The sequence below is a fragment of the Anabrus simplex genome, chromosome X (genome assembly GCF_040414725.1).
Source record: "Anabrus simplex isolate iqAnaSimp1 chromosome X, ASM4041472v1, whole genome shotgun sequence".
Lineage (NCBI taxonomy): Eukaryota > Metazoa > Arthropoda > Insecta > Orthoptera > Tettigoniidae > Anabrus > Anabrus simplex.
The window spans coordinates 141,110,183-141,137,979 of NC_090279.1; the positions used below are offsets into that span (position 1 = coordinate 141,110,183).

Genomic DNA, 27,797 nt, shown 5'->3' on the forward strand with positions numbered 1-27,797 from the left:
TAAGAGCACCAATCCGAGATTATGCAATCATTTCCCAGGAATTATCAAAGATCGTTTCACACACTAACCAACAAAGGTGTGATGGCAAGTAGTCCAATGGCACACCTAGTGTTCAAAAAACACTACTGCGTTAAATATTTGAAAACAGGATATACACTTGTCTTTCTTCGTAAGGTCAGTGATAAAAATTATAATTTTGAAATAATATTATATCATTACATAATTATTTACCTACTTTTATGAGATAATAAATTCACTTCCTTTAAGTATTCTGAATTTTAAGGCAACCTGCACAAATTAAAACTTCACTTGTAGCCTTCCATTTTATTCGTTTATACAAATTGTGTAAATGTGTTTCCAATTAACACACTACAAGCACTTGACTGACAATGAACACTAAAACGAAAAGTGGGAATTGGTGACAATCAGCAAGTGTAACAACAAAACTAGAACAAATATAAATTCAATACCACAATTTTCTTTATACTTACAACAATGTGGAAGTTTTATTTGAAAACTATGATATCTAAGATGTAGCATTAATGATCTGAGGGTTTCAGTTCTACAATACATTATCTGCTTTGGCGTCCACAAATGGAGGAATCTAACTTAACACATAAGAGAACAGAAAAGATCATTAAAAATGAATCTAATATAATAAATCATTAAAAATGATATTTATTGAGTTTTTGCACTACTGAACACAGCCATCATTATATTGATTAATTAACCTGATTAAGTTAGTTTGAAATTAGTATATTGTTGACAATGTCCATAAAACTTAACAATTGTGAATTTGTAGACTTAGTTTATAATGTACAAACATGGCTTTTTCCGTGTGTCACTGTTCGTACGAATGTACAAAATTACTGCGAATATCTGGAGGTAATAGCTGCAGATGGAATTTCAGATGGTAAGAATATGATGCACAAATGATACAGTGACAGTGAAAAAAAGAACACATTTTTCATGGTTGCTTAAAGGTATCGTAAATATCTAGGTTTACCATAGATTATTTTTGTACATATATATTCAATAAAACTACATGACGAAACATTATATATGATCTTTAAGTTCCTTACTATTTTAGATAACTTTAACCTATAGAATTTTAAGATATTAGTGTGTAAATGTAACCTTGTAAAGAAAGGATTAAACTGGTGAAAATGGTTAGTTTTGGAGATAATCCAACCACTACCGAACACAACTCTAAATAGGTACAACATATTCCATATTGTATAGGATTTGTAGCGTACGTACATTGTTTCTTCTTTGAGATATGGCAACAGCTGATTATCAGTGTCTTCTTCTATGAATATCTCCTCCTTAATATCTCCGGAAGGCTGTAAGTAAGGAGTAAGAAAAGTAGAATAAAGAAGTTAGGGAATACAAATATAGAGGCCTAACAAGAAACAGCTGAGAAAATAAATGTCACAGTGGCAAAAACAGTATAATTAATTTACCTCCCATTTTAAAAACATAAGAATGGAAATAACAATCAAATCAAAATTACTTTAAATGCAAAAGATGTGTCTACCTTGGTGGCAAATGGTACACAAAAATACATTATTATCAATCACTACATTTTAAATGAACAGAGAAGAGACAATTTCCTAAAATACAGTATTATACAATTTACACTAATTTTTCTATTAAACACACAGCTCATCCTTAGTAAATTTATATTATTTACAAAATTCTACTCATAATATCTTCTGTATTTACAAACATAATCAACTCATACGCAATATGTGGAATTACTTCGAACAATACTATACGAATGTTATTAGATTAAAATTGACATTATATTTATTTTATTTTTTTACTCTTTTCGGAACTTAACTTGCATAACGACTTTCTATGTCTTAACACGAGTCCCTTTTGCCACTGCTTTTCGGACAACTGATAAGAGAGACAAGAACATGAAGAGAAACAGACTGTAGAATAGCAGTAGACAAGGTAGCATAGAAAAGGAGTAACATTTGTAAATATGTAAATATAAAATTGCCTACATATTTGTGAATATTGAGCAGTGTATATATACATATACATGTGGGGATGGAGGCACTTTCGGGTATGTGTACATGTATAATTTAAGGAAAACAAATAATAATAATAATAATAATAATAATAATAATAATAATAATAATAATAATAATAATAATAATAATTGTTATAGGGATAATGTGCTTCACAGACGTGACAGAAGGTGCGGGCATGAACGGGTGGATATACGAAAGTTGAAAAATTGATTTAAAACTCTTGAAGTTGGCAGTTTTATTTCTCTTCTTGACCTTTCTTTCTCGTTTTCTAATCTTAAATATTTACACCTTGCTGAACAAATAACAAGAGACTAGAAACGAGGCTAGCTCGTAATCTTGGGTGACAAATTTAGAAAAATACAACTATTTACAACATGAGCTTGAAGCTCCCAAATTACAGATTTTACTCGAGGACAGCTGCTCCATTTCAATCAATAATCAAAGAGACGGATCTTCCAACTGCTTTTACACCATTACCAGGAGGATATTTGCTCCATAAAATTATCTAGAAGACTACTCTCCACACAGTATACCATTCCAGCCTTACAAAGGCACCATTCAACCTTTACATCAATACCTTTATAATTACTAGGAAGAGCGTGCTTGCTCTATGAATTCACACTTAGAAATCCATTTACGAAGATTCACACTTTCGAGGTCTATCAAAAGCACAACCTATATTCACTTCCTTAACTGCTCAACAGTCCGATACTTTTAACATGAAATAAATGCAGTTAAACAGGGGTAACATGTAGCCATTCTACAAGACTTATGCTGAAAATAAAAGGTCAAAATACTGGCCGAAAAACCAAAATGGTAAGAAGGCGAATTCTGGCACTCCTAGAATATTACATTACATGCATAAAATCCTATTTGGCCTCATGGCCCGACGTTACAGAGGCTAAACCTACACTACGGACGTGACTAGATGGAGAAAAAGTTTTACGTTACAGAATTTACAAGACAGAATAGGTTACAAAATCATGGTCACCTCAGAGTCAAGTTGAGAGGGAATATAAAGAGGGTACATCACTCTCTATTCCCTGATTTCGGCTAAAGTTCTTTCGGCTTAGTCAAAACTTACATTCAGAGTTTAAAATTTACAGTTTTAGAAAGTGAAGTTACACTAAAAATTATCTGAAACCTTCCCCTCGAGCCAGCTTAGGAAGACTATCAGATTTCAATCAGGATCTGTCATTTACTTGAGCTGGTGGACCTCTCGAAGATAGACGAGGCGCAACATCTTTCAAAAAGTGCCAGATGTTATAGTAGAGGGGAAAGTTCCAGAAAACTCTGGGCCAAGGCGCGACACACCCCAATTATTATTGGATAATCAAAGAAATACCAGAAATGTTTGATTGGTAGAACAAATGTACAAAATTATTCATTGGCCAACATCCTAAGTTGGCGGGAAGGAATAGAAGTGTTGAAAACATTTGAACATGAAAAAGGAAAAACGAACATTCCACTTTAGGAAACCCTTACATACAAAATTTATCTAGGATTTTAATAGTTCATCTTCACACCAGAGGGCACAGCATAAGTTTATAGTACAGACATCTTCTGAGAAATATTCAAACATCTTGTTATAGTCGTTTCAAACTTTACTTTAAAGAGTGCCTTATCGAAAGCGTTTAATTTAAATAAACGGGATGGGTGTACCTCCAATACAAACCTCTCCCCCACAAAATTCCATCCTAAGGTGACACAGTTCAGAAAATTTTGCTTTTTAGAAAAAAATTAAGTTGGAGTTGGTAGTCGGAAATTTTTTGATGAAAGTTCATTTGTAAGTAATAATGTCAAAAACAAGTCTTGAAGTGTTCCTGAAGCCGTAGAAGTCCTGGATGCACAGATCAAGATTAACGGCAAGAGCGACCGCCAGTACCAATACCCGGGTGGGGTTCGTCAGGACTCCCCAAGTACCCTCAGATACATCTCACCCGCTAACTTGAGAAGGGTAGCCATGGTGATGGTCACACCAGATCAGATATTGAGCCACTGTTCCAAGATGATGTAGGCGGTAGAGTTACTGCACCTCAGTCCTTGCCGGTAAGGTTCGTGCTCAAGTACGCGGGCATGAAGGAGACTGGGCCAGAGCGGGGTAGGCCTTTATCCCACGCCAGCATCACTCCCCTGATGTTGTAACTCGGCCCCAGACGGCAGATAGGGCACTGAAATAGTAGTTTACTTGGCGACGGAGATTGTTTTTATGGAGTGCAAGAGTTTGTTTATTTTTAAGCTCCAGTTCAGATGAGAAGGGCGGCATTGAGGATGAGTGTAAGGGATGCAAGCTAGGTCTGGATGCGGGGGAAAGGCAATGGCAGCCGAGCAATGGAGGAAAAGCAATTACTTTTAAAGGGAAGGTCTATACACAGGTGGAAGAATAAAACGTAATGCATGAGCGGCAGAAGGCCTCTACTTTTCAATTTACAATTTTAAGATTCTGAGCTGTTAAGGAGAGAAATATTAGTTTCTTACTGCCACAACATAGTGGCCTATACTGCGAACCTAGAGATTTATACAGGTTTTATTTGAGAGAGGTGCACAGGCATCGGTTAAACTACAAATTTCTTAGATAAATCGGGCATGGCTAATAATAATAATAATAATAATAATAATAATAATAATAATAATAATAATAATAATATGGCCTCAGCTACCGTGTGCAGACATTTCAATTTGACGCCATCTGGCTGTCTGCTCGTCAATTTCGACGTTCCGTTTTACTCTAGGCCCCCACTAGATGGCTAATACTAGGGCGTTACAAAGCACTAACATAAGATCTTCAAAAGCAGCTTGCTGCAACGGTCCCTATTCGATCCTGTCATCTTTCTTTCCTATGAAGTAGGTTTAGGGGCGCTGGCCTATTAGCGAAGTTAGGAATAAATTTCCTGAAGAAATTCACCTTGCCTATGAACCTAGCGATACCTTCGACGTCCTTAGGCGGCTTGAAGACACGCATAGCCTGCGTTCTGGAATGGTCGAGAGCCCTAAGAATGACAAAGAAGGCTTAGCAAAAGCCACCTTGGATAAATTTACTGTCAACCCAGCGTTACGAAGGCGATTTAGAACTTCGGTATGATGATCTAAGTGTTCTTCAAAGGTGTCAGAAAACACCACGACATCGTCAAGGTAATGATAAAGTTATTCGAACTTGATGTCGGAGAAGACCTTATCCAGCAGTCTAGTAAGGACAGCCGCGCCCGTGGGGAAGTCAAGCGGTTGTATTCATACAAATTCCAATCAGTGGCGAAAGCCGTCAGATGTTTGGATTTTTCCGCCAGCGGAATCTCATTATATGCTTGGTTAAGATCTAAGAAGGTAAAGAACTTAGCCTTACGAAACAACGGAAAACAAGAATGAAGATCAGGAAGGGGCACTGAGTGTAATACAACCTTACGGTTTAGAGCTCTGCAACAGATAACAGTCCTGAAACCAACTTTGGGTTTCGGTTCAGGAAAAATGGGCGATGAATGCGCCGACTTTGAAGGTCGAATAATTACATCCTTTAGCATTTGATAAATTATCTCTTTATGAGCCTTCAATTTATGTGGAGATAGCCTATATGGAGGAAACTTTGCAGGAATGGAATCCTTAACCTCAATCTATACTCAATCAGGTCAGTGATACCAAGGGATTCTGAAAATACATCAAGGAAAGCCTGACACAACCTTGGAATTCTTTCAGCTTGGTTCTCAGGTAGATGCCTAAGATCTAACGACATCTCACTCTGGATAGGCGAAATAGATGAAAATGACACAGAATTACATTTCAAAACAGGAAGATTAACGTTGTTATCAAATATGAATGTGCACATCTAGCTCTGAAGGTCGAGCACAAGACCAGAATGAGACATTTATTTATTTATTTATTTATTTATTTATTGTGCTTCAGACAGGTACAAACCTAATGATGTGAAACACATATACATATATTATTACATTAGATAAAAACAAATATTAAATTAAAATTATAATACCTCTTATGAAAGTCCTTGTAAAATAAAGTCATAAATGAAATAAAAAAATACACTTTTCTTCAGTAACATAGTATTACAAATATTCAGTTACATATGCACATATTATAACAAGGTATTTAAAATATTACAATAAAAATGATTTACGAACTGCTTTAAAGCTGCATTAGTACTGTAATTATACATGATGGTAGTGATGTTATCGAAGATAATAATGATGATGAGCTAGATGGTATAACTAGAAACTAGAATATTAACTAAAGTTATGAGGTTAACAAATGGAATCAGCAAAGTGGGATTTTTAACTTAGAACAGAAAACAATTAAGTTATTTGTTTACATTGTTTTACTATGGATGTGTATGTAGTTGCAAATATATCTATTCTATACTCATTGCTATATTTATTAAATATTTTCATTGAGTTTAACACTGGTGAATTACTATGTTGTTGTGTTCTTGATCTAGAGCTGTAGAAAGTAACATATTTCGGGCGTGTAGATGGATTAGGGACAGACAAGTTGAACAGAGAGAGCAAGTTAGAACTATCAATAAGATTGTTAAATAATTTGTAGACAAATAGAAGAACTGCAATTACTCGTCTTTTTGCTAAGGACTTATAGCCAAGTTGTTTCATTAAGTCATCATACGAATCAAATTTAGGATAATCATTAGTTATTTTGTACGTAAGGTATCTAAGAAATTTGTTTTGCACCATTTCAACTTTGTTTTCATATAGTTTAAAGATGGGATTCCAAATGGTTGGTGCTTATTCCAGCCGACTTCTTACAAAGGAGTTGTATAATAGCTTTATTGCCTCGGGATTTGTGAAGTCACGTGTGCATCTCTTAATAAATCCTAATATTCTGTAAGCATCTGCAACTACTTCGTTTATGTGCAGAGAGAACGTCAATTTAGCGTCAAAATGCACGCCAAGATCCTTGATAAAATTCACTGATGACAGATTAGTATTCAAAATATTATACGAGTGACTAATTTTATTTTTATTCCTGGAAAATACCATTACATGACACTTGATAATGTTAAAATCTAACTTGTTAATAACGCTCCAATGTGATATGCTATTGAGGTCTTTCTGAAGAAATTTACAGTCCACCTGTAAACGAATGGTTTTGAAAATTTTTACATCGTCTGCGAATAGTAATATGTTTGAATACTGTACGCATTTAGGAAGATCATTAATAAGTAGTAAAAAGAGTAATGGTCCAAGATTTGAGCCCTGTGGGACACCAGATCGAGTATTGTAATACTCAGATTCAAATCCCTTATAAGACACAAATTGTTGTCTATCAGAGAGATATGATGCAAATAATTTTATTAAGCTGTGAGAGAGTCCATAATAAGCTAATTTATTTAAAAGTACATCGTGATCAACTTTATCGAATGCTTTTCTAAAATCTGTGAAAACTACATCCACTTGGCGTCCTGTATCCATGGCTGCCGCCACTTCATGAGTGAACTCCAACAAATTTGTCGTTGTCGATTTCCCCGGTCTGAAGCCATGTTGGGTGTCACTGATGATAATTTCTACATGTTCGAACAGATGCCGATATAGGGTTTGTTCGTAGACTTTTGCTAATGCGGAAGAAATTGCAACGGGTCTGTAGTTATTAATTACTGACCTATCCCCGGATTTGTGAAGCGGACTAACTCGCGTTGTCTTCCACTTTGTAGGAAAAGTTCCAGTTTTTAGCGAAATGTTAAAAATAATTGAGAGAGGGTGTAATAAAATATCTCCACAGCCTTTAATTACATACGGAGGGATTAGATCTGGGCCTGCGGCTTTTTCAGGTTTCATCTTGCGTATTGCGTTTTGAATTTCGGTAGTACTAATTTCATTAACATCTAGTACATTCATCAATGGATCTATTTCCGTATTCTCATATTTCGGTAAATCATACCGCGCCCGTTTCTCTGAGTATACAGATGAGAAATAGCCTGCAAAACTGTCAGCAACAGATTTGTCGCTTATTAGTTCTTTTCCATTGTATTTCATTACACTGACATAGGGGTTCCTTTGCTTACTTTTAACGTATGCCCAAAAGTTCTTAGTATCTACGCCTATTTCGTGCTCTACCTGCCCGATATAGGCTTTATACGCGATGCTTATATCTTTCTTAATACTTCTTCTCAATTCTTTGAATTTCAAGAAATGGGAAGTCTGATTTTTCTGCCCTTCGCGCATTTTCCTGTGATGGTATGCTTTCCGCCTAATATTTCTAATTATCTCTTGCGTAAACCAACAAGGGTATCGTTTCTTTTTCCTGACGGTTGCCGGAACACAGACATTTAAAACAGAATAAAATATAGAATAAAATATATCTAGTGCCTGGTTAACATCAGTGTAATTTTCCAGAAAGCTCCAATCTATGTGTGAAAGTCCTCTGTATAACAATTCAAAATCTGCCTTGTTATAATTGTATACAATTTTATTTCCCGCATTATTACATTTTTTACCTTCTTTTGGTAACAAAAAGTAATGTTTAAGGCCGGATGATGTTTGTCCTCTGGTACGAGAGGATGAAAGTTTTGGTCGACAGTAATGTGAGTGATATTCGACAATACTAGGTCAAGCATTCTGCCATTGTTATTAACAACGCCGTTAACATTTCTTAATCCCATGAATTGTAAGAAATTATTCATGCTTACGGATGTACACGTTATATCGTTTTCTTCAATAATTTGTGGTAAATTAAAGTCTCCTAATATTACTAACTGTTTACTATTTACAATAGGACTGGCTTCAATACCTTCGTAAAATTCATTATATGCAGCCAGTTTAGTACTAGGCGGAAAGTATACCACACAAATAAAGATACTATCAATATTTTCCCTCAGAAGTTTAACACATACATGCTCAGCCGAAACATCTATGTCAACCTGTTAGGCCTTATATTTGTTGCTGACAGCCAGTACAACACCTCCGCCAAGTTCTTTACCTGTAGATATTTTATTACGATTGCATCGAAATACATTATATCTCTGATCAAAGAGCTCATAATTGCTAATAGAAGAATTTAGCCAGCTCTCCGTCAAAGCCAACAGATCGAAGTTCTCACCTAATAAGTTTGTATAAAATAAATCAAGCTTGGTCCTTAGACCTCTACAGTTTTGGTAATACACGTTTAATGACTTACTTAAAGAGAATTCTTCAAGTAATGCAGGGAGGAATGCCGCTAACTTTGAATAGAAGTCCTTGCAAAGTGAAAGTAAAGAAGATTAGGCCCGCTGCTCTCTGAACATACCTGACTCGGAGTACACTCACTTTCCTAACACTACAGACAATACAAGGAACATGAAACATAACTGAATTCATAGCTGGCATTTCTAATTCAACTTATTCAAGTCTTCAGTTTCATTAATTACACATATCTTTGAAGCTTCACTCTTTCTTAGTCGTATGATTCCATTTCTTACCCATAGATACCTGTAGTTGTGCTCCGTCTTGAATCTGCGAGCGAGGGCTAACAGCTTCCTCTTCTCCGGCGCCAGGCTTTCGTTCACATAAATGATGTTGTCGTCCGGAAGTCCTAGGTGTCGTGTTGATAAGTTGTATTTAACTCGCCTTCTCTGCATGAAGTTCTCCTTGTCGGAACGTCGAACAAACTTCACGATGATCCCACTGTGAGACTGGCCGGGTAGTCTAGGTAACCGGTGACAGGCATCAATCATATGTTCTTCTATTTGAAGGTCCAGAGCTCTCCCTGTGCCCTTTAGAGTTTCCAGCACGTCTTCGTTGGCTTTCTCTGGAACACCAAATATTTCAAGTGTGTTCCTGCGAGAATATTGTTCAGACTCTGTTAATCGAGTACCGAGACTTTTCAACTGAGCTCTGAGATTAGAATTCTCGACCCGGATTGCTTCCACCTGTTCACTAATTTTCCTAATAAGGTCGTCTTGCTCAGCAATAGACTTAGTGTTGCTGTCTGTCTTTTCATGGCAGAGATCTATAGACTTCCCTAGCTCACACTCTCTCTTCATTTGCTCAGATTTGAGTTCCCTTATTTCACTTTGCAGCTCTAGTAGCAACTTTACCACGTCCTCAATAGAATAGCACTGCTTTTGACTCGTACTTGCCCCACAACACTTGCCATTGTTCATTTCACTACATTTACCGTGAGCCCATTTTTCACATAGTCCACACTGTACTTTCTTCTTCTTGCCCAGCTCCTTGTCACACACAGCACAGGTTGCCATGTTCTTGTGTTTCGTTGGCTCCACAAAGAAATTTTTAATAATAAATGAAACTGCCGTTCTTAACTAGTTCTAGTTACGTTTATACGTTCACGCTTACAGTATTTCACATTTACACTGGTTGCACAGGATACGTATCTTTATGTTACACACGATATTACGCAATGTTCAGGAGCCGATCATGACACCACTCTTACTCTGCCACCATGAAATCGGCCCCCAATATTACAGGGCAAGATGACTGTTTAGCCACAAAACACTTCATTTTACATGTAAATTTTGAGATATGAACTTTAAGCAAAAAAGCCTAATATTTATAATAGTGAAGAATTTGCTGGAACGCATTTAATAGAAGAAAAGCAATAAACTGGAATTTTACAAAAGGCTTTCAGTTTATAGTACAACTTCTCAGAAATAATGGAGCTAACGCTTCCTGAATCTAATAGTGTAGTGACAGGTTCATTTCTAGAAATGGCATGCAACCTGGGGTCTCAGAAGCAATTCTAAGGAATTCTCTAGGGCCTTCAAATTATAAATTAGAGGAGATTTCTTCCTTGAGGGATTCGTTGCCTAATGTAAAGGGGGCTGAACCTCGGCAAGCTGAACATTGTGACTCAGCCGATGACACTAGTCACATCCGATCGCTAGAGTTAGTGGAAGTAGCACCAGAAGTTGAACAGGAAAGTGTGCTGTTAAGTGAAATGCCATTTTTCGCTACATGAGAAAACGACCCGCAATTAAAACAACCTTGGGATGGATCTACTCCGTTGCTAGTTCCACTAGATCTTTCCAAGGAACACTTATTCCTAAGGTGTTCAGTCGATCCGCACGCATAACACTTGCGTGAGAGAAAGGTACGGTGAGGGGATGGCCGAGAACTGTTAGATGACTGAGGGAACTCCCTGACGACTCGTAAGGTGTGAGCGTACCTCACTCTCTCGGCTGACACTGACATTACCTCAAGTTCGGGGAAGGTTTGAGGTCGAGAAGCAAAACATAAGTACGACCTATAAGCTGGAGAAATCCCTTCGACAATGGTTTGCACAATTTGATCTTCGGGAAAATGGTGAGCGAATACCCGGGTATAAAATTTTATATCTTGAAAAAAAAAAAAACCGGCCAAATTCTCGTCCAACCTCTGTACTCGGAAGTAGAGTCAAGTTTACAGGTGGAATATGGCCGCTTTTAGCACAAGAGGCCCCGGACAAACAACTGACTAACCCTATTAGACATGTCACACAGGTGTTCGACCAAGTTACTAGCTTCCTTAGCGTGATTATCCTTTAGGTTGAGAGACAATAGTTCCCTAGCCCTATTGCAAAAATGGAACAGTCCAGCCTGAACACTCTTAAGTTGATTAGTAGAAGGGTCACATACTTCAAGGAAACTTACAACTGACGGTAGTTAGGTGGTATTATCAGTGGTCGTGGACAGTGCCTCATCATTGTCCTTCTCCCCAAATACTGTAATACAAATGGGCAACTCTGAACATTCATTAAGTTTGGTAATATCTACCGCAACCGTGCAACGAGACTGGACCTTCCTAATTAGAAGTACCCAGGTACAAGGACTTCGCGAGGACCAGATATAGTGATAGAGAATCTAACTAAATTTGAAAAATTCCAGCAAAAAAATAAATTTTTTGAGTTCGGTGTTGATTTCTATGAGTAGCCGTCAAAAGGGACTTTATCAAGACCCATTGAACCATGCTCTGTAACCACCTGTTAAGGGGATACCGCGGTTTGCAGAGGTGAAAAGAGGTTCGGACGTGAATGGGTGGATATACGAAAATCGAAAGACTGATTTAAAACCTTTTTTCTTTTTCTATATGTTTTACGTCGCACAGACAAAGACAGGTCGTTTGGCGATGATGGGATAAGAAAGGCCTAAGAATGGGAAGGAAGCGGCCGTGGCCTTAATTATGGTATAGCCCCAGCATCTGCCTGGTGTGAAAATGGGAAAACACAGAAAACCATCTTCAGGGCTGCCGATGTGGGGTTCGAACCTACTATCTCCCGGATGCAAGCTCACAGCTGCGCGCTTCTAACCGCACAGCCAACTCGTCCGGTAATTAAAACTCTTAGAGTTGGCAGCTTTATTCCTTTCTTTGACCTTCCCTTTTTCTTTTCAAATCTTTAATATTTACACTTTGCTGAGCAAATAACAATACACTAGAAACGTGAGTAGCTCGTAATCTTGCGCGACAAAATTAAAAAAACAACTATTTACAACATAAGCTTGAAGCTCCCAATTTACGGACTTTATCCAAGCACAGCTGCTCCCTTTCAATCAATGGTCAAGGAGACGGATCTCCCTAATGCTTTTACACCATGAGTAAGAACAAAATACCTAGGAGTCTACTCTCCACACATTATACCATTCCAGACTTACAAAGGCACCATTCAACCTTTACATCAATACCTTTACAATTACTAGGAAGAGCGTCCTTGCTCTATGAATTTACACTTCAAAATCCTCTTACAAAATTCACACTTTTGAGATCTATCAAAGGCACAAATCACATTTACAAAATTATACAGTATTCACTGTCTTAACTGCTCGACAGTCTGATACCTTTGAATTGCAATGAATAGAGCTAAACAGGGGTAACAAGTACCCATTCTACAAGGCCTATGGTTAAAGCAAAAGGTTAAATTACTGGCCCAAAAACAAAATGATAAGGAGGCAAACTCTGGCACTCCTAGAATATCACATAACATGTAAGAAATGCTATTTGGGCTCATAGCCCGACGTTGCAGAAGATAAGCCTACACTACGGAGATGACCAGATGCAGAAAAAGTTTATGTTACAGAATTTACAAGACAGAAAAGGTTACAAAATCGTAGTCACCTCACAATTAAGTTGAGAGGGAACACAAGAGAGTACATCACTCTCTATTCCCTGATTTCGATTAAGTTCTTTCGACTTGGTTGAAACTTATATTCAGAGTGTGAAAATTACATTTTTAGAAAATGAAGTTACATTATTAAAGATTTGAAACCTCTCCCTCGATCCAGCTCTCGAAGACTATCAGATTATAATCAGGACCTGCCATTACCTTGAGCTGGTGGAACTCTCGAAGGTTGACGAGGCGCCCCCGGTCTCCTTTATAAACATGCTCTAGACTGGAACGATCACAAAGACAACTTGGTCCAAATAGTGCCAGCTTTTATAGTAGAGGGGAAAGCTCCAGAAAACTCTGGGCTAAAGCCCGACACACCACCAATTCTTATTTAATAATCAAATAAATACCAGAAAATGTTGAGTGGTAGAAAAATAAATGTACATAATTTTTCATTGGCCAACATCATAGTTGGCAGGAAGAGATAAAAGTGTTGTAATCTTTTGAACATGAAAAAACAAAAACGAACATTCTAGTTTAGGAAACCCATACGTACAAAATTTATCTAGAATTTTAACACCTTCACACCAGAGGGGTCAACGTAAGTGTACAGTAGCGACATTTGTTCAGGTATGTTCAAACATCTTTTAATAGGCGGTTCAAACTTTACTTTAGAAAGGGCCTTAGCAAAGGCGCTTAATTTAAATAAACGGGGTGGGTGTACCTCTGGTACAATAATAATAAAAATAATCAATATTATCTCCAAATCTTTACCAATACCATTCCTTGCTTCTCTTTCTCTTCCTGTTGATCCCTAATTCCACAATTACTACCTATTTTCTTAACCTATTATATTCACATTCCCTTGTTCCCATCTTTCTATACATGACCTGACATGTCAACTCTTTGTTCATTTCAATGTTCCCATATACTTTCTTTCCCAAACACTTCAATGTAATATCAAATAATCCCACATTATTCCTACCACTTTCCCAACAAGCAGACAATGCTTAAATCGTAACCAGAGAAATATCACTCACTCACTCACTGAAACAACAGCATTTAGGGCTGTCAGTTGTTTATGTAGAAAAAGACTGTGGAATTGTATAAGGAACTCCCTTGGTAAATTATTTCAACCACTGAATTACATTCCTATAAGTGGTTTTCCGTGGTTTTCCATTTTCACACCAGGCAAATGCTGGGGCTGTGCCTTAATTAAGGCTACGACCGGTTCCTTCCCACTCCTAGCCCATTCCTCCCCTATCGTCGTTATGAGACCTATCTGTGTCGGTGCGACCTAAAACCAATAGAAAAAGTGAACATTTGATAAAATGTGTCCCTTTGAATTCGAACTTATCTTCATGTTTTGACGTTTCCTACATTTAAAGAAAATTACTTAAATTTATTCATCAACTAATGTCATTCCAAGCCATATCTCCAATGACACCTCAGAATATACTGTTTAATCGAATAGCTCGTCTCCTTTCTCCAAGTCTTCCCAGTCGGAACTTCGCAAAATGTCCCTAACACAACTTTTCTGCCAGAAATCACCTACAAGAAATGGAGCTGTTTCTGTGGTTTCTTTCCTGTTCTCTAATCAAGTAATACTGGTGACAGTCTCATACTCTAATTTCGGCCTTGCTGGAGACTTATATGCCCTCTCCTTTACAACCCTTAAATAACCTCATAATCATATTAAGGGTTCTGTAAATTTTATTTTTAATCCTGTTTATGTCATTAACTCAATGAAGATCTATTCTCATTATGAATACCTACGTACTTGAAGAGATACCTACTGTCGGATTTTTTATTATGGACACTCGAATTTAGGCTTTAATTGCATACGAACTAATTGGCCTATTGCAATGCGAATTATACCAATATTTTCCTTGTTTAATTCTACATTAGCGTATATAAGACACATTGTTTTCAACGTTCATTAAATATTTTTTATTTGTGGTTGTCGTAAATATTGCGCGGGTTTTTGGCTTCTTCTCTATGAAGCGCTCACTTAGGAGTATATACAAGGAAAACTACTTGTCTGATGGTAATGAAATTTTAATGTGTTATAACCAGATGTATTTGTAGTGTAATACTCAAGATAAAACATTTTTCAAGCACCTCGAAAAACGTTCTTATTATTTTTCTAAAGCAACTCTTTCTCAGCCCAGGATAAACGTACAGCAGCAAACTTGGTCTTGTTTTGAAGCACTCAGTCATGGTTATCAGAAACTACAACAACTGTAACCGTACAGTGTGGTACCGAATTTATGAAGGGTAATATTGAAAGAGGGTTTTGTGTACGCCGGACCGTGCGATAAACAACAGGCCGGGTGGTGAAATCGGACGCAGTGTTGCTGCGTTCAGTAGTAATCAAGCGCGCAACGAACACAGCTTTTCGTTTACTTTCAACCTTTAATTTTATTTCCTCTTATAAATTCCACTTCCCATCACCTTTTCTCATAAGGGCATTGGACCTTCAATGGCAGGTTAAAAAATGGTTGACTTCCTAATTTAGAAATACCACACTGTACAATTTTTACACGAGTTATTTGCGTTATTATTTACATATATTTACAATATTTAATATCAATTTTCTTCGTCTGAAAAATCACTGTTTTCCGATGAATCGGTGCTGCTGTCATTCATGTTGATTATGACTGGCTCGAAATAAGGGACATTTTCAGACAGTCCATCTTTTTCCCAGTTAGTGGTCTTCAATTTTCTTAGCGTGTTTAACACATTGTTTCCAGAGTTCAGGGGTCATGGTACGTAAGGCTTCTCGGCATAAAGAGTCAATTGCTTCCATACCTCTACCATTTTCTAATGTGTTATCCATATTTGTTTTTGCTATTCTCTTTTACGCAAGCCCAAATGAGCTCGACTGGATTAAGCTCGCAATGGGCCACTGGTAACCAAACAAGCTGTACATCTGGTCGAAGTCGTTTAGTCAGTTGTTTCAGCTTCTTTACCGATGTATGAAAATAAGGCCTGGCAAGGACAATCGGCTCTGGTTTAGTTAATTTGTTATAATCGTCAACTCCAGGTGGTAGTGGAATATTCTTTTATTTTATCCAAGATATAATTTCAGGTTTCAGCCATGACATGTTCGAGTTTTTAGATGAAGGACCGACCATCGTATGATATGGAGCTCCGTGAACCATTCTTCATAATGAGTCCAGTTCATCTCAATAATTTTAATCACCACTTCCTTTTTTGCCAATAAAACAAAGTTCTGCACTGTCAAGAAATCCTTCTTCACTTCCGATGTGTAAAACTATGATGCATTTCCCAGCTCCAGGCGGTGTTTTGAACCCTCCACGCCATCCATAAATTTGTTGAATGTACCCTCTGTACAGATTATAGTTGTCAAAGTTGTTTTCTAAAGCTTTAACCACGTTTTCTTGCCACCCATATTTCATAATATGGTTCTGTCCGCACCGGGTTTTGTCTGTAAAGTCCGGCTCCATGGCTAAATGGTTAGCGTGCTGGCCTTTGGTCACAGGGGTCCCGGGTTCGATTCCCGGCAGGGTCGGGAATTTTAACCATCATTGATGGTAGCTGGGTGTATGTGTAGTCTTCATCATTATTTCAGCCTCATCGTGACGCGCAGGTCGCCTAAGGGAATCAAATCGAATGACCTGCACCTTCGGACACTTCCGGCACTAAAAGCCATACGCCATTTCATTTCGTCTGTAAAGAAGATCTTGTAGCCCTGTGCCCTTAAGTCTCTAATTCGTCTAAGTTAGGTATGTCGGGATGCAGCAACTGTGGAATTTATAAGAGGAAATAAGATTAAAGGTTGAAAGTAAACGAAAAGCTGTGTTCGTTGAACGCGTGATTACTACTGAACGCGCCAACACTGCACCCGTTTTCACCACCCGGCCTGCTGTTAATCGCACGGTCCGGCGTACACAAAACCTCGGTACCACACTGTACGGTTACAGTTGTTGTAGTTTCTGATAACCATGACTTAGTGCTTCAAAACAAGCCCAAGTTTGCTGCTGTACGTTTATCCTGGGCTGAGAAAGAGTTGCTTTAGAAAAATGATAAGAACATTTTTCGGGGTGGTAGAAAAAGCATCGTAACTTTAGTATTAAGGCCTACGCTACAAATACATCTGGTTATAACATACAAAAATGTCATTACCATTAGACAAGTAGTTTTCATTGTATATACTCCTAAGTGAGCGCTTCCCAGAGAAGAAGCCAAAAACCCGCGGAATATTTATTACAACCACAAATAAAAAATGTTTAGTGAACGTCGAAAACAATGTGTTTTATATATGCTAATGTAGAATTAAACAAGGAATATATTGGCATAACTCGCATTGCAATAGGCCTATCAGTTCGTATGCAATTAAAGCCTAAACTCGAGTGTCCATAATAAAAAATCCGACAGTAGGAGGTACTTTCACCCCATCAACACAATAATTAAACCAGAGAGGGCTCCTTCAATTTGTGAAACACACAACCCGTTTACCAACATAACATTCCCCGCTGTCCCTCTTACAATACCGTCAAGTTTTTGGAGTCATTCACAATCCTGAGACTTATTTATTACGAAGATCCTTATCTCTCATTTAGTTCATTACTCATATAGTTTATATATATCAGAAAATAAAGGTCTCATAATACTGCCCTGTGGGACCCAATCCCATAATTGTTACAGGCTCAACTAAAGCTTCACCTACTCTAATGCTCTGAGTTCTACTTTCTAGAAATACACCAGATGTGGCCTAATTATTAGCGTTAAAGGAATATTTATAACTTGATGTAAATTATCGACTTCTATAGCCTAATCCTTGAATATACACTGACAGAGCAAATGCAACACCAAGGAGGAGTGGTTCGAAAGGGATGAAAGTTGGGGAAAAAACAGAGACGGCACGGACGAATAATTGATGTTTATTTCAAACCGATATGCAGATTACACAATGCGCACGGCATCGACTCAGTAGGATGTAGGACCACCGCCAGCGGCGATGCACGCAGAAACACGTCGAGGTACAGAGTCAATAAGAGTGCGGACGGTGTCCTGAGGGATGGTTCTCCATTCTCTGTCAACCATTTGTCACAGTTGGTCGTCCGTACGAGGCTGGGGCAGAGTTTGCAAACGGCGTCCAATGAGATCCCACACGTGTTCGATTGGTGAGAGATCCGGAGAGTACGCTGGCCACGGAAGCATCTGTACACCTCGTAGAGCCTGTTGGGAGATGCGAGCAGTGTGTGGGCGGGCATTATCCTGTTGAAACAGAGCAGGTACGGGAGTGCCACCGGCCGCAGCACGTGCTGCACGTAGCGGTGGGCATTTAACGTGCCTTGAATACGCACTAGAGGTGACGTGGAATCATACGCAATAGCGCCCCAAACCATGATGCCGCGTTGTCTAGCGGTAGGGCGCTCCACAGTTACTGCCGGATTTGACCTTTCTCCACGCCGACGCCACACTCGTCTGCGGTGACTATCACTGACAGAACAGAAGCGTGACTCATCGGAGAACACGACGTTCCGCCATTCCCTCATCCAAGTCGCTCTAGCCCGGCACCATGCCAGGCGTGCACGTCTATGCTGTGGAGTCAATGGTAGTCTTCTGAGCGGACGCCGGGAGTGCAGGCCTCCTTCAACCAATCGACGGGAAATTGTTCTGGTCGATATTGGAACAGCCAGGGTGTCTTGCACATGCTGAAGAATGGCGGTTGACGTGGCGTGCGGGGCTGCCACCGCTTGGCGGCGGATGCGCCGATCCTCGCGTGCTGACGTCACTCGGGCTGCGCCTGGACCCCTCGCACGTGCCACATGTCCCTGCGCCAACCATCTTCGCCACAGGCGCTGCACCGTGGACACATCCCTATGGGTATCGGCTGCGATTTGACGAAGCGACCAACCTGCCCTTCTCAGCCCGATCATCATACCCCTCGTAAAGTCGTCTGTCTGCTGGAAATGCCTCCGTTGACGGCGGCCTGGCATTCTTAGCTATACACGTGTCCTGTGGCACACGACAACACGTTCTACAATGACTGTCGGCTGAGAAATCACGGTACAAAGTGGGCCATTCGCCAACGCCGTGTCCCATTTATCGTTCGCTACGTGCGCAGCACAGCGGCGCATTTCACATCATGAGCATACCTCAGTGACGTCAGTCTACCCTGCAATTGGCATAAAGTTCTGACCACTCCTTCTTGGTGTTGCATTTGCTCTGTCAGTCAGTGTATTTGGTGGTTTGGGATGTCTCTGTCCTCACTAATGTACTTTTTCATATAGTGGCTACAGTGAGAGCCACAAAATAATTTCATTATTCAGGTGGTTTGGTGTCATTTTTGTTGTAAGTGCTCATATTCTGTTGTTTATCGTCTATATCTGCATATTGTTGCTGTATGGAAGTAAATAATGTGACCTATTGTCAGAACTTTGCATTCTGTAAGTTACGCGCATTATTCATACTATTCACGAGTTCAGTTGATATATTTTAAGAGTAGTTCTACAGAACTGTCAAATTTTCAGGTTATAGGCAGACGAAAAGACTTTCACGAAGAAAGATAGGTATTGTCAGAGAACTACTTGTGAAACGTTATACACAGCACGAGGTAGCTTCTCGATTGCAAATATGACAGCAATCTGTTTGTAGAATTTAAAAATGTGAAGACAAAAGAAACAAAATGTCAACAACGTGTTTGAAACTGTGTGCGAAAGAAGAAACTAACCGCAAGGAGTAAGCGAAAGTTGATTAATTTGTCAGTAAACAACCGCAAGTCTCTAGTTCGGATTTACGTAAGAAATTAGAAGAGTACTGGACACTTGTATCAGCCAGGACTGAGAGACGAGAGCTGTTTAATGCTCGAATGAAAGCAAGACGACCTAGAAGAAAAGCAAAGATTAGTCCTGCTATGGCTGCCAAGAGGTTCCAGTGGGCCAAGACTCTCCAGAATTGGTCATCTGATGACTGAGAAAAGGCAAATCCATGACAATTACGGTAATTTCTAAATTATAATTCATTATTCAATTTTAACCCAATCTAACTGATGTAACCGTACAGTACAGTACACGTATGACATTTTTCTTTGTACAGCTTATTGCATTTAGTGCTAGGCTTACCTGTTTTATTCATTTCAGGTTTGTTTTAGCGACGAACCGGTATTTCCTGTCAAAGAAAACACAAGTCAATATGTCAGAAGAAAAGTAGGAGAAGCATTCCATCCAGATTGTGTGAAGCTAGGACTGAAGCTTCCAACATTAGTGATGGTCTGGAGTGTGTTTTCTTGGTACGGCTGTGGAGGATTATATATTGTAGAAGGAACTACGTGACGTGAACAGTATAATATTAAGAACCCGTTTGCTACCTCAGGTGCAAGAGTGGTTTGGCCAAAGTGAATTTATTTTTATGCCACAAAGCCAAAAAGTAATGGAATTTTTAAGGGAAAACAATGTAAAAGTGCTTGATTGGCCTGGAAAGAAGCCAGACATGAACCCCATATAAATCCTTGGGCGATAGAAAAGAAAAATCCGAAAAACAATTATAACGACACAAATTGTCTTGATTGACAAGCTCGTTCAGATCTGGTTTCATGGTGACGATTTAGAATCAGTGTAAAATACTGATTGAGGGTATGCCCAGTTGAATCAAGTCATTCATGAATGCTAATGGGAAGCATACCAAGTACTAAAGTCATGAACTTAGATTTTGGTAACATCTTATGTGTTCAATTCTCAATTTCTTAATACTCTAATAATTTGGCCACGTGTTTAATGCCACTCAGTTAGTCATTATGTTATCCAGCCAAACTGCACTAATTCTTGTCAGTAGTCTAGCAAGATCTACCCTATCAAAAGCCTTCGATGCTGTATGTCAATCGTGACACATTTGACCTCCTGCTATATTTTGCTGGAATCTACAAGATGCGCTTCAGTGGAATAATGTTTCCTAAACGTGAACTACCATCTATAGAACCAGTTGGCGATTTCGTAAATGTGTATAATATAATCAGAAAGAATGCATTCCAATAGGTCGCATGCAACACCAGTTAAGATGACTAGTGTGTAATTATTGGCTTTATGTTTGTCGCATGTTCTTTATAGACAGGGTGCTACTACACTAATTCTTCATTCATCCGGTATAGCTGCTTCATATATTCACTAGTCAGTTAAGCACTACAGATTTGATTCTGTATGTCAACGAATTGACTTTCATATATTTTTACCAATCCCAGCAGCATTTCCAGTTTTAAATTTTTGTGACTTATTGTCAATATCTTTTTATCGCAGGTCCATGTGGACATAGCAAAATAATTTCAAAGGATTGGGTGAAAGTGTCAACTGCATCAGGTACTGCAAAAGACACGACTATACCATTGGTAACATATCCTATGCCTCACGAGTTATGGGTGCGATGCGCATTTGCTGGTGAACGGTGTCTTGTTTACGTGATGCAGGACTGCGATGCCCATCGACTAATGGAGTATACACATTTCCATGTTGTATAATTGCTACTCCATACCTTTCTCAGTCTGTCGACATTCAACACCGTACACAGCAACAAGACGTAGTACCCTGCAGTATATTCTGGACTTCAGTCACAGAGTGTGCCTGTGACTTTCCTTCATCTCACCCATGCTGCCTTTATCATAATTTGCACTTGAATAACTACCCTATTATCAGTCTGTAGGCAAGATACCTGAATCAACTTGGATGAAGCCTTTTGATAGATCAGAAGACTCCAGGTATTCACTCTCCCTTTTGTTCATTCTAAGTTTGTATTGTGAGAAACAGGTATACCAATCTCCGCCTTGATGCTGCAGTACCATTCTGGGTCTATCAGCAAGTTCAACATCATCTGCATATAAGAGAGTCTTAGGAACACTCCTTTGCAGGTCCCATGTGGTTGTGTCTATGCTGAGGACAAAGGGCAATGGGGACAGAATGGAACATTGGTGTACACACCAACATTCACTGAGAAGCTCTCCGAGACGTTGGCAGCGCAACATCTACAACCCTTGGTATTCGTGTACATCTTGATCCATATTATAAGTATTTATGGCACATCATGGTCACGAGTGCAGACCAGATCACATGGTATGGAACACGGTCGAAACTTTACAAAGTGAAAAATATCAATTTAATATCAAGGAAGGCAAAATACACTGCCTGCTGATGATCTCAGTGCTTTTCAATCAGCATTCTGGGAGGGAAAATTGCATGAGTTGTTCCAGCACCTTTAATGAAGATGCGTTGGTTAGCAATAATGCCGACAATTTCATCCAGTCAGTAATGAGGGATACTCTCAAAGATCTTCTCATGTAAAATTGGGGGAATATTGGACGGTAATTTGAACATTCTGCTGGATCGACATCGTGCTGAAAAATAGGTACAAGTATGTTTGTAGCCCAATGACCGGGAACAGAGCCAGAGTCAAGTCTGGCACTGAACAATCCTGTCAGCCAGTTGATAATGAGTTCTTTAAATTGCTATAATTTCCAGAAGTTAGTGGGAAGGTCATCTGGTCCTGGCGCTTTTTGGTTCTCATACTCTTAATCGCACCATCGACTTCCTTTGATGTGTTGCATAAGATGGGATTTAACATCTGGAATAGGGTGATGTGGGAACTCAATGAAGAAAAACTCTACAAATATTGTTGCCAATGTGTGAGGATTTCTTGTTTGTCCTGTAATCACTGGTTATATTTGCCTCTAATGCACACAGAGTGCTCAATACTTGTGTCAATTTTGGTCAGCTGGAAAACAGTTATTTTCTCCTTCTTTTGAGTTCAGTGGCATACAGTTTTCATCAGAACTATACCGACAAAAAATCAAGGATGTTCTTTGTGTTATGTTAAGAACAATGGTTCAATGTGACTTCCGGGGAAAATTATTCCTTTTGAGGAGATAAGGTTAAAATATTACTTCCTGGTGCGCGATTCAAATTGACGAGTTTCTGCCGCGTTACAGGGAAGAAAAGGTAGGAAGGGGTTGAGGAGTGTATGATGCAGTCAGAGATAATGCTTCGCACATATGAAATATATCCTCATACGACATCGATAAGATTGTGTCTAACAGGCAATAACCTCAGTTCATTTACTAAATAGCTGTAACTGCACACACACAGTCAAAGAACACACTGTATTTAAGACACACTTGTCAGTCAAGGAAAGCACCAGCTTGTTTTTCCTCTCGTCTGTTTGTCGCATTAATATTCTATATTAATTAACATGCTCGAAAATTCAACGCTACCGCGTCGCGATTGTGTATTCCTTCACTCATAACATTGTAAATTCAATGAAATACTGAACGAAGGAATCAACACTCCCAATGGTTTGATTACAGTAGATGTTCAATATGGCCCCCTCCTACAATGGTGCATAGTTCACAATGGTGTAGTAGTGAGTGACTTTCGACCTTGTCCAGGATGTGTACTGTGTGGCGAATGGCTTGCAAAGCTGCCTGTATTCTTGGTACAAGTATGTCTTCTCTTTCTATGGGTTCACAAACTGTACCGGAACTCGGAAGCGACTATGCGAAATGAACGAGAAACTTGTGCATTCGCACCGAGCATTAACCCTCTCTCCCACTATTCACTTCCCCTCCCTTGCCTCGTGTGACGCACAGAGGGTGACTCTCCGGCATAGCAGATACAGCAAGTTCGTCAATTTGAACTGCACGCCCGGAAGTAACAAAGTCACTTCATTTCCACGAGAATCCAACTGCACCATCATTCTCAATATTACACAAAGAGCATGCCTGATTTCTTTGTCAGTACAGTTATGATACACCTTGTACACAGGTCATTACAGTGAATGCGGCTCGATTTAGCGACAGATTTCTTAGCAACACGTTCGGCAAAGACAATTCTTTCCCTATGTTCTGGAGTCTTTCGCGAAACCCAGTTTATATACAGTATGTCTTTGTATTTTCCTACACCCCTTCTTGAACTGGAATCATCCATAAAAACGTTTGATTTTCAATACAGTAAGAACTTGGTTATGTTGTACCCAAGTAAACTGTGTCGGTCGCAGCGAAAGATCTGTAGAATGTGTCCACATGTTGTCAATTGCATTCAGGTCAACGAGAGAAAAATTCACGCTGTCTGCTAGGGTCTCCTTCTACTATTTAAGCTTTCACCACTTGATCTTCTCTGGGGCATTTATCCCTCCAACTCTACGATGCATTAAATACGCTATGACTACCTTATGCTGAAGTGGTATACAGATGACAGGACATTCATATCTTTTCTTGGTCGGAGAACACGGTGCCGAACAACGATAAGGTCTATGCCGACGTGCCAGAATTTAGTCCTGCAAGCTTTATTTTATGTGCCAGTAAATCTAACGACAAAAGGCTGACGTACTTGAACACCTTCAAATACCTTTGGGCTGAGCCAGAATCAAACCTGACAAGTTGGGGTTAGAAGGCTACCGGCTGAACCGCCCGAGCTACTCAGCCAGGCAATTCAATTCTTAAGTGCCAATAACACACCCACACTAATAATAATAATAATAATAATAATAATAATAATAATAATAATAATAATAACAACAACAATAACAATTTGGAGGATCCAACCCACCTTCATACTGAATACTCAACATGCATACCCAAAAAGAAAAAATACCCGGTGATGGAATTTAGTCCTGCAGGAGTTTGCGTCTTATCAGAATCACCTACCTGGTAATAAATAATAAAATCCCCGACCCAGCTGGGAATTACCATATCTAATAAATTTAAATCAGCCTGCATTACACACACACACAAAAAATAATTTGCAGGATCCAACCTACCTTTGTACTGAATACTGTACCAGTAACGCGCGGTACATGCCGTATTTTTTAGATAAATATTATTTAATCATCACGCAAGATATTTAGTGCGAGCCCACCTGAAGCAGCTACAACTGTACGAGTGACGTGGACACAAGAGCAAGATAGGCTACCCGCCTGTTTCGCCACGTGCTAGCCGGCAAGGACTAGCGTGTTCTAGAAGATGTCACACCTTCCCGAATGTTCGACTAGGAAATTTTCAAAACTCCTGTAATAATGATCGTACCAACTCGAGAGAGAATCGTGTAAACGTCTCTAATAATAAGTTGCAAGTAAATCCATCGAGGAATTCTCGAGTTATTCCACTTCATAGTAATCATGATATCTGATGACGTAGAAGCACAAACCGTGTACATAAGACGAGCTCAATCCAACCAAGTCAGTCAATCAGTCACAGCTGGGAGTCCAGTCTGACTCGTCTGTTCGTCGAGACAAAGTGCTGTCAAAATTTATCTTCGAATTCTACAAGTCTTTATAGTGGACTTAGGTTCTGACAGTTAATTGGAACTTAGGATTTGTGCGCATGTAGAAACTTCGATCTGTGACAAGTCTTTATAATTGTGGAACTTAGTTTCTTACCACTTTAAAATTGTGGAACCTAGTTTCTTATCAACGAGTGTTGTAAAATTCAAAGTGACACACTACTGCATTACATTATTAACTGTCATATTTCTTAAAACTCAGTCAGCTATTTTCTTTTATTTATTAAGTAGAAGTGATCATGAAAGTGTTAAAACTTTTTCACTACCCTAAATGCAAGTGATTACCTATCACACAATTTATACTCGTCTGCTTTGACAAAAGTGATTAACTCTGGGTAGAAGTGAACGATACTCGATTCATAATTAATTGAATTTACAACTATGTATAGTGATCGCTAACTTCATTATTTCTTCAAATTTTGAGTTGAAGTGAACGATACTCAATTCAAACTGAGTTGAATTTTGAACTGTGCATAATAATTGCCAATATTATTTCTTCCTCAAAGTGTTTAAAAAAATTATTAGTGCGTCACTGACAGCAGTGTCCGCTGGATAAACACTTGTGCAGTCGTATATTTATTTCAATGTCAAGTGCGACAATATTTCAGTGGAAAGCAACCACGACCTGTACATAATATATGAACAGTCTTCAGTTTCGTTATTCTAAAAGCTTATGTCCATAAACTGTGATTCATTTTTCTTCTTTAATTCGATGCTATCCGCTTCTTCATCTGTTAATAACATTTAAGTTCTAACTACAAGGGAATAGTGAAGATCGACGTCATATTATGTCAATATCAAATCAAACATTGGTATCAAATATGTGTCGGGGGTCTGTGAAATTGTGGACACTCGTGTGAGTAATAAAACGACCGATTACCCCGCAAGATCGTTGGAGACCACCTAGAACTTCAAAGGTACGAGTTCGATCTCATGTCGGACCAAGCTGGGTGTTCCAGCTCATTTCCATGGTGACAAACGAGACCTGCAGAGCGAGCCAGTCCACTTCAGCATGGTGACCTGGGAGTACCGGTTACCTAATAGGCGATGTTCAATCTACACCAAGGTGATATGCAATTCAACATGCAATTATTTGAATAAACTTCATTCTTCAAAGAATTTTCAAGTTTTCCTGTAGATAGGACCCTTCCTCCTGTACCAAGCCCTAGCTATAACTTACCTGGAACTGCCCTGAGGCATAACTCATGCGATTATAAATTGAATAGTAAATCCGGACTATTTTCCTGGTACAAAACTCTACATGCATACCTAAGAAGATAAAGAAATCTAGTGACGGAATTTATTCCCGCAGGAGTTTGCATCTTACCAGAATTACCCTATCAGAATAAAACCCCAACGTAACTGGGAATTACAAAATCTAGAATATTTAAATCAGCCAGGATTACACCTACATGCACATTATCTTCTTCTCGGTCTCTTCCCATGAACATAGTGGTCAAAGTATGTTCGAGGAGTCCTGTGAGGGTTTATTCTTTTCATGTGACCATACCATTGCAATCTCTACACTTCTAGAGTCTCCAGCAAGCTTCCTTCCAATCCCAGCTGTTGTCGGATACCCACATTCCTTATTTAATCCATTTTTGTTTTGTCTAGACAAGAATGGAGAAACTTCATTTCTGTTGCACAATAAATATTGAAAAATATTTCAAAACTAATAACAAAGGAAATATTTCAAAGATCAGTGAGAGTGACACTAACATTTGCAATTAGACTCATTAAAAAGAACAGATGATTCCTAACCAACTGTACAATGAAAAATAAGAAACATTAGGGAGGATATCGTAGTAAAAAGGAATAGGAGAATCCCAATGACTTAGTATCTGGACGACTACAAATGAACATAATCATCAACAATACAGTTTGTTGCCATGGTCCTAGATGGCTGAATCGAGATACCTTAATAGTCCAAAACGAAATGTTCAAATTAAGTTTCAAATTCAAGAAATGCCACTAATGCTTTTAAAATCATGCACGTTGATCTATTCATAATAAAAGTTGCAAGATTAAACAAGGTATAGAAAGTAGCTGCATATTGTTTTCAAATGATCTGATATTAATTCAACAACGGTACAAAAGTTTATTGAGATCCTACTATTCAATACACACTGGATTCTCATATTAAGATTTACATCTTGTCATAGTAAATTAACGAGACATGTTTTGCCCATTGCGTGGGCATCATCACCAGTGATCCCATGCCTAAAGAATAAAAATCAGGATCCTGATTACTCTAGTCAAAGTGCCTCATAGAGAAACATGTGTTATAAAATTGAGGAAACTTCTTGTAAGTTCACAAATGACAATTTACACAATTAATACATGTCTAAGAAATGTGTGAGAATGGTGGTTTATATTGGTGCAGTTTTACATTGATATCCTTAAAAGATTTTTAAAAATAGCCAATCTGTCTGTATTT

General features: G+C 38.7%; 1 long non-coding RNA gene across 1 annotated transcript in view; it reads right to left on the reverse strand.

The window, feature by feature from the left end:
- Positions 1-820: 820 nt before the first annotated feature.
- The window catches only part of LOC136886316 (uncharacterized), a 59,629-nt gene continuing 32,652 nt past the window's right edge, over positions 821-27,797 (reverse strand). Inside the window, exon 3 of the long non-coding RNA XR_011019039.1 lies at positions 821-1,343. This is a non-coding gene — a long non-coding RNA (uncharacterized lncRNA). The remainder of the gene's footprint in view (positions 1,344-27,797) is intronic.